Below are 9,068 nucleotides of genomic sequence, written 5' to 3' on the forward strand. Positions count from 1 at the left end.
TGCCTCTAGACTCCACCTCTGTGGGCAAGGCATAGCTGAACAAAAGGCAGCAAACAACTTCTGCAGACTTAAACTTCCCTGTCTGACAGCTCTGAAAGAGCAGTGGTTCTCCCAGCATGGCGTTTGAGCTCTGAGAACGGACAGACTGCCTCCTCAAGTGGATCCCTGACCCCTGTGTAGCCTAACTGGGAGACAACTCCCAGTAGGGGCCGACAGACACCTCATATAGGTGGCTGCCCCTCTGGGGCGAAGCTTCCAGAAGAAGGATCAGGCAGCAATATTTGCTGTTCTGAAATATTTGCTGTTTTGCAGCATCTGCTGGTGATACCCAGGCAAACAGGGTCTGGAGTGGAACTCCAGCAAACTCCAACAGACCAGTAGCTGAGGGACCTGAATGTTAGAAGGAAAACTAACAAACAGAAAGGAATAGCATCAACATCAACAAAAAGTTCATCTACACCAAAACTCCATCTGTAGGTCACCAACATCAAAGACCAAAGGTAGATAAAACCACAAAGATGGGGAGAAACCAGAGAGGAAAAGCTGAAAATTCTAAAAACCAGAGTGCCTCTTCTCCTTCAAAGGATTGCAGCTCCTCGCCAGCAACGGAACAAAGCTGGATGGAGAATGACTTTGATGAGCTGACGCAAGTAGACTTCAGAAGGTTGGTAATAACAAACTTCTCCGAGCTAAATGAGGATGTTCAAAACCATCGTGGGGAAGCTAAAAACCTTGAAAAAAGATTAGATGAATGGCTAACTAGAATAAACAGCGTAAAGACCTTAAATGACCTGATGGAGCTGAAAAACACAGCACGAGAATTTCATGACACATGCACAAGATTCAATAGCCGATTCAATCAAGTAGAAGAAAGGGTATCAGTGATTGAAGATCAAATTAATGAAATACAGCAAGAAAACAAGGTAAGAGAAAAAAGAATTAAAAGAAATGAGCAAAGCCTCCAAGAAATATGGGACTATGTGAAAAGACCAAACCTACATTTGATTGGTGTACCTGAAAGTGATGGGAGAATGGAACCAAGTTTGAAAACACTCTTCAGGATACTGTCCAGGAGAACTTCCCCAGCATCGCAAGGCAGGCCAACATTCAAATTCAGGAAAAACAGAGAACACCACAAAGATACTCCTTAAGAAGAGCAACCCCAAGACACATAATCGTCAGATTCACCAAGGTTGAAATGAAGAAAAAAGCGTTAAGGGCAGCCAGAGAGAAAGGTCGAGTTACCCACAAACGGAAGCCCATCAGACTAACAGCAGATCTCTCAGCAGAAACCCCACAAGCCAGAAGACAGTGGGGGCCAATATTCAACATCCTTAAAGAAAAGAATTTTTGCCAGGCGTGGTGGCTTACGCCTGTAATCCCAGCAATTTGGGAGGCCAAGGTGGGCGGATCATGAGGTCAGGAGATCGAGACCATCCTGGCTAACACAGTGAAACCCTGTCTCTACTAAAAATACAAAAAGAAAATTAGCCAGGCATGGTGGCGGGCACCTGTAGTCCAAGCTACTCCGGAGGCTGAGGCATGAGAATGGCGTGAATCCAGGAGGTGGAGCTTTCAGTGAGCTGAGATTGCACCACTACACTCCAGCCTGGGAGACAGAGAGAGACTCCGTCTCAAAAAAAGAAAAGAATTTTCAACCCAGAATTTCATATCCAGACAAACTAAGCTTCATAAGTGAAGGAAAAATAAAATCCTTTACAGACAAGCAAATGCTGAGAGATTTTGTCATCACCAGGCCTGCCTTACAAGAGCTCCTGAAGGAAGCACTAAACATGGAAAGAAACAACCCATACCAGCTACTGCAAAAACATGGCAAATTGTAAAGACCATCGATGCTATGAAGAAACTGCATCAATTAATGGGCAAAATAACCAGCGAACATCATAATGACAGGATCAAATTCACACATAACAATATTAACCTTAAATGTAAATGGGCTAAATGCCCCAATTAAAAGACACAGACTGGAAAATTGGATAAAGAGTCAAGACCCATCAGTGTGCTGTATTCAGGAGACCCATCTCACGTGCAGAGACACACATAGGCTCAAAATAAAGGGATGGAGGAAGATCTACCAAGCAAATGGAAAGCAAAAAAAGGCAGGGGTTGCAATCCTAGTCTCTGATAAAACAGACTTTAAACCAACAAAGATCAAGAGACAAACAAGGCCATTACATAATGGTAAAGTGATCAAGCCAACAAGAAGAGCTAACTATCCTAAATATATATGCACCAAATACAGGAGCACCCAGATTCATAAAGCAAGTCCTTAGACACCTACAAAGACACTTAGACTCCCACACAATAATTATGGGATACTTTAACACCCCACTGTCAATATTAGACAGATCAAGGAGACAGAAGGTTAACAAGGATACACAGGACCTGAACTCAGCTCTGCAACAAGCAGACCTAATAGACATCTACAGAACTCTCCACCCCAAATCAACAGACTATACACTCTTCTCAGCACCACATCACTCTTATTCTAAAATTGACCACGTAATTGGAAGTAAAGCACTCCTCAGCAAATGTAAAATAATAGAAATCACAACAAACTGTCTCTCAGACCACAGTGCAATCAAATTAGAACTCAGGATTAAGAATCTCACTCAAAACCGCTCAACTACACGGAAACTGAACAACCTGCTCCTGAATGACTACTGGGTAAATAATGAAATGAAGGCAGAAATAAAAGATGTTCTTTGAAACCAATGAGAACAAAGACACAACATACCAGAATCTCTGGGGCACATTTAAAGCAGTGTGTAGAGGGAAATTTATAGCACTAAATGCCCACAAGAGAAAACAGGAAAGATCTAAAATTGACACCCTAACATCACAATTAAAAGAACTAGAGAAGCAAGAGCAAACAAATTCAAAAGCTAGCAGAAGGCAAGAAATAACTAAGATCAGAACAGAACTGAAAGAGATGGAGACACAAAAAACCCTTCAAAAAAATCAATGAATCCAGGAGCTGGTTTTTTGAAAAGATCAATGAAATTGATAGACTGTTAGCAAGACTAATAAAGAAGAAAAGAGAGAAGAATAGATGCAATAAATGATAAAGGGGTATCACCACCAATCCCACAGAAATACAAACTACCATCAGAGAATTCTATAAATGCCTCTATGCAAATAAACTAGAAAATCTAGAAGAAATGAATAAATTCCTGGACACATACACCTTCCCAAGACTAAACCAGGAAGAAGTTGAATCTCTGAATAGACCAATAACAGGCTCTGAAATTGAGGCAACAATTAATAGCCTACCAACCAAAAAAACTCCAGGACCAGACGGATTCACAGCCAAATTCTACCAGAGGTACAAAGAGGAACTGGTACCATTCCTTCTGAAACTATTCCAATGAACAGAAAAACAGGGAATCCTCTCTAACTCATTTTATGAGGCCAACATCATCCTGATACCAAAGCCTCGCAGAGACACACAAAAAATGAGAATTTTAGATGAATATCCCTGATGAACATCGATGTGAAAATCCTCAATAAAATACTGGCAAACCAAATCCAGCAGCACATCAAAAAGCTTATCCACCATGATCAAGTGGGCTTCATCCCTGGGATGCAGGGCTGGTTCAACATATCCAAATCAATAAATATAATCTATCACATAAAAAGAACCAATGACAAAAACCAAATGATTATCTCAATAGATGCAGGAAAGGCCTTCAACAAAATTCAACAGTACTTCATGCTAGAAACTCTCAATAGGCCAGGCGTGGTGGCTCACGCTTGTAATCCCAGCACTTTGGGAGGCCAAGGCAGGCAAATCACGAGGTCAGGAGTGTGAAACAATCCTGGCTAAAATGGTGAAACCCCTTCTATACCAAAAATACAAAAAAATTAGCCGGGCACAGTGGCAGGCAACTGTAGTCCCAGCTACTTGGGAGACTGATGCAGGAGAATGGTGTGAACCCAGGAGGCGGAGCTTACAGTGAGCTGAGATTGCACCACTGCACTCCAGCCTGGGTGACAGAGTGAGACTCCATCTCAAAAAAAAAAAAAAAAAACCTCTCAATAAACTAGGTATTGATGGAATGTATCTCAAAATAATAAGAGTTATTTTTTACAAACTCACAGCCAATATCATACTGAATGGGCAAAAACTGGAAGCATTCCCTTTGAAAACCAGCACAAGATTGGGATGCCATCTCTCACCACTCCTATTCAACATAGTGCTGGAAGTTCTGGCCAAGGCAATCAGGCAGGAGAAAGAAATAAAGGGTATTCAATTAGGAAAAGAGGAAGTCAAATTGTCCCTGTTTGCAGATGACATGATTGTATATTTAGAAAACCCCATTGTCTCAGCCCAAAATCCCCCTAAGCTGATAAGCAACTTCAGCAAAGTCTCAGGATACAAAATCAATGTGCAAAAATCACAAGCATTCCTATACACCATTAACAGACAAACAGAGAGCCAAATCATGAGTGAACTCCCATTCACAATTGCTACAAAGAGAATAAAATACCTAAGAAAGCAACTTACAAGGGATGTGAAGGACCTCTTCAAGGAGAACTACAAACCACTGCTCAATGAAATAAAATAGGACACAAACAAATGGAAGAATATTCCACGCTCATGGATAGGAAGAATCAATATCATGAAAATGTCCATAGTACCTAACGTAATTTATAGATTCAATGCCATCCCCATTAAGCTACCAATGACTTTCTTCACAGAATTGGAAAAAACTACTTTAAAGTTCATAGGGAACCAAAATAGAGCCCGCATTGCCAAGACAATCCTAAGCAAAAAGAACAAAGCTGGAGGCATTATGCTACCCGACTTCAAACTATACTTCAAGGCTACAGTAACCAAAACAGCACGGTACTGGTACCAAAACAGAGAGATAGACCAATGTAACAGAATAGAGGCCACGGAAATAACACCACACATCTACAACCATCAGATCTTTGACAAACCTGACAAAAACAAGAAATGGGGAAAGGATTCCCTATTTTATTAATGGTGCTGGGAAAACTGGCTAGCCATAGTAGAAAGCTGAAACTGGATCCCTTCCTTACACCTTATACAAAAATTAATTCAAGATGGATTAAAGACTTAAATGTTAGACCTAAAACCATAAAAAACCCTAGAAGAAAACCTAGGCATTACCATTCAGCACATAGGCTTGGGCAAGGACTTCATGACTAAAACACCAAAAGCAATGGCAACAAAAGCCAAAATTGACAAATGGGATCTAATTAAACTAAAGAGCTTCTGCACAGCAAAAGAAACTACCATCAGAGTGAACAGGCAACCTACAGAATGGGAGAAAATGTTTGCAATCTACCCATCTGACAAAGGGCTAATATCCAGAATCTACAAAGAACTCAAACAAATTTACAAGAAAAAAACAAACAACCCCATCAAAAAGTGGGCAAAGGATATGAACAGACATTTTTCAAAAGAAGACATTTATACAGCCAGGAGACACATGAAAAAATGCTCATCATCACTGGTCATCAGAGAAATGCAAATCAAAACCACAATGAGATGCCATCTCACCCCCGTTAGAATGGCGATCATTAAAAAGTCAGGAAACAACAGACGCTGGAGAGGACATGGAGAAATAGGAACCCTTTTACACTGTTGGTGGGAGTATAAATTTGTTCAACCATTGTGGAAGACAGTGTGGTGATTCCTCAAAGATCCAGAACTAGAAATACCATTTGACCCAGGAATCCCATTACTGGGTATCTACCCAAAGGATTATAAATCATGCTACTATAAAGACACATGCACATGTGTGTTTATTGCAACTTAAAACCTAGATGACAGGTTGATAGGCACAGCAAACCACCATGGCTCATGTATACCTATGTAACAAAACCTGCACATTCTGCACATGTATCCCAGAACTTAAAGTATAATTTTTTAAAAAATTATATATATATATATTTAAAAGTTAAAAAATAAAATAGAAGACAGTATTAGCAATAGCAAAGAAAATAGCAAAAAAAAAAAAAAAATCAACCCAAATGTCCATCAATGATAGACTGGATTAAGAAAATGTGGCACATATACACAGTGGAATACTATGCAGCCATATAAAAGGATGAGTTCATGTCCTTTGCAGGGACATGGATGAAGCTGGAAACCATCATTCTCAGCAAACTATACAAGGACAGAAAACCAAAGGCTGCATGTTCTCACTCATCGGTGGGAACTGAACAATGAGATCACTTGGACACGGGGCAGGGAACACCACATGCTGGTGCCTGTCGGGGGTTAGGGGGCTAGGGGAGGGATAACATTAGGAGAAACACCTAATGTAAATGAGTTTATGGGTGCAGCAAACCAACCTGGCACATGTATACCTATGTATCAAACCTGCACATTGTGCACATGTACCCTAGAACCTAAAGTATAATAATAAAAAAAATTTAATAAAGAAAAAAAGAAAAATAAAAAGATGTATTTTTGAACAATCCAATTAATCAATTTGCCCTAACTGGTATGTATATAGAACACTATACCAAACAGCTGCAGAACACACATTCTTTTCAAATGCACATGATACATTTACCAAAATGGGCCATGAAGCCAGAATCAGTACTCTGACCACAGTGGAACTAAGTTAGAAATCAGTAACCAAGAGATAACCAGAAAATCACCAAATGTTTATAAATTAAGGAATTGTTTTCTAAATTACCCTGAAGTCAGAGAAGAAATAACAGAGCAAATTAGAAAATATTTTGAACTGAGTATAGCTATCAGAATTTGTGCAATGTAGATAAAATAGTGCTGACAGAGAAATTTATAAAATCAAACACACACGTTGGAAAAAAACTGAAAAAATTATTTAATAATCTCCTAAAAAGCTAAAAAAGTACAATAAATTAAATGCAAAAATGTAGAAGGAAATGTTAAAGAGAAAAAAATAAAAAACATACAATTTAAAAATTGGTATTTTGGAGATTAATAAAACAGATAAACACCTATCAAGATTCATTAAAAGAAATGTGAGAAAACTATACTTAAAATTTTCAGAAATTAAAAAGGGACATCATTAGAGATCTTAAAATATTTAAAAGTTAAGAACTTCCAGACTTCAGATAATATGTAGAAGGTCCTGATGGACCATTTCTCCCACTAGATAAACCACAAAAATTACTGGATCATTTTGCCCATCTCCCCCATATTTAAGAGATTGGAGGGTTGCAGATCAAAAATGATCCAAAATTCAATTACAGGGGAGGTAAGGTATTTCTAGCTGAGCAGGTATCAGTGGCGAAATTCTCTTCTGCTGAATTTCCACAGGGGCTGGTGGAAGACTGGGCTTATCACAGTCTCTGGAACTCTGCTATGATACAGGAAAGCCTGCAGACCTTGTGGGCTAGTATAAATGGATTGAAGTCTGTAGGAGTTTCAAATGCAAAGAACTTGTTCTTCTTACCTGCTGAGTTTTCCCCCATGAAACTTTTGGTGAGTGTGTGGAAATGGTATGAAAATGGAATTGGAAAAGCAGAGAGAGAGAACTCTGTAGTCTTCTGGTGATTAGATCCCAAGGTCCTATTAGAGAGAGTAGTTTATAATATATACAGTACAGACCCACTTAGCCCTAAATACATGTGAAAACACAGATGAAATAAAGCTTACTAAAGCTGTATCCCAGCCACAAATCAGCTCAAATTCTTGCTGGATTATAAACATTGACCCATTTCCCTAACTTACAGACAAAAGAACACACCCTCCCTTTTAGAAGATAGTATTGTGCTCACTTTGGCAGCACATATACTAAAATTCGAACAAGACACAGAAGATTACCATGGCCCCTGCACAAGGATGACACAAACTCATGAAGCATTTCATATTTTAAAAATTGAGTTCATGTCTTTGCAGGGACATGGATGAAGCTGGAAGCCATCATTCTCAGCAAACTAACACAGGAACAGAAAACTAAACACCGTATGTTCTCACTCATAAGTGGGAGTTGAACAATGAGAACACATGGACACAGAGATGGGAACATCACAGACCAGGGCCTATCGCCGGGGGGTTGGAGGCAAGGGGAGGGAGAGCATTAGGACAAATACCTAATGCGTGCAGGGCTTAAAACCTAGGTGACGGGTTCATAGGCACAGCAAACTACCATGGCACATGTATACCTATGTAACAAACCTGTACATTCTGCACGTGTATCCCAGAACTTAAAGTATAATTTTTAAAAAAAATTATATATATATATATATTTTTTTTAAGAGTTAAAAAAGAATAAGATAGAAGACAGTATTTATACCAAGGGCTGTAGGGTTTTATTTTTAATTATACAATTTCTGGCAGGCAATAAACAGCTATGAAATAAGTGAAGAAGCGGGATGTACTCCTAATTAAAAGAAAAAAAACTGAATAGTAGCAGATCCACTAATGGTTCAAATATCGGAATAAGCAAATACTTTAAAACAACTTTTGAAATATATTAAAGAAATTTGAGGATGAGATTGACAAAATGGATAAAAAGAATGACAATTTCAAAAGATAAAACTGCTAAAATAGAACAAAGTGAAAATTCCAGAACTGAAAAAAAAATCTACTGTGCATGAAATTAAAAATGTATTTATAGAGCTAAAGCAGAATGGACACAGCAGAGAAAACAGCATCAGTCATTTTATCCAGGTCATCACAAACTGGTTGAAAATCCAAAATGTTGGAAAAATTTTCAGATGCACACATAAAATAAATTATTAAACGTAGACATAGAAAATAGATTATATTTAACAGAACAACAATGAAAATCATGGCTGACTTTCATCAGAAAACAATGGGTGACAGCTGGGTATAATGGTGTGCACCTGTAGTTCCAGCTACCTGGGAGGCTGAGGCAGGAGAATTGCTTGAGCTGAAGAATTCACGTCCAGTCTGAGCAACATAGCAAGATCCTGTCTCAAAAAAAAAAAAAAGAGAGAAACAATAGAAGACAAAAGACAATGGAATTGACATCTTCAAAGTGCTAAATGAAAGAAAAACAGAATTCTATCAATGAAGTGCATATAGACATGTTTAAAAAAACAAAAGGTGAGAA

General features: G+C 38.7%; 1 non-coding gene across 1 annotated transcript; it reads left to right on the forward strand.

The window, feature by feature from the left end:
• Nucleotides 1-7,759: 7,759 nt before the first annotated feature.
• LOC115934745 (U6 spliceosomal RNA) lies at nucleotides 7,760-7,864 on the forward strand. The gene has a single exon (XR_004070507.1). It is a non-coding gene; the product is annotated as a U6 spliceosomal RNA (small nuclear RNA).
• Nucleotides 7,865-9,068: the final 1,204 nt, after the last annotated feature.

Source organism: Gorilla gorilla, chromosome 4 (genome assembly GCF_029281585.2).
Source record: "Gorilla gorilla gorilla isolate KB3781 chromosome 4, NHGRI_mGorGor1-v2.1_pri, whole genome shotgun sequence".
Classification (NCBI taxonomy): domain Eukaryota; kingdom Metazoa; phylum Chordata; class Mammalia; order Primates; family Hominidae; genus Gorilla; species Gorilla gorilla.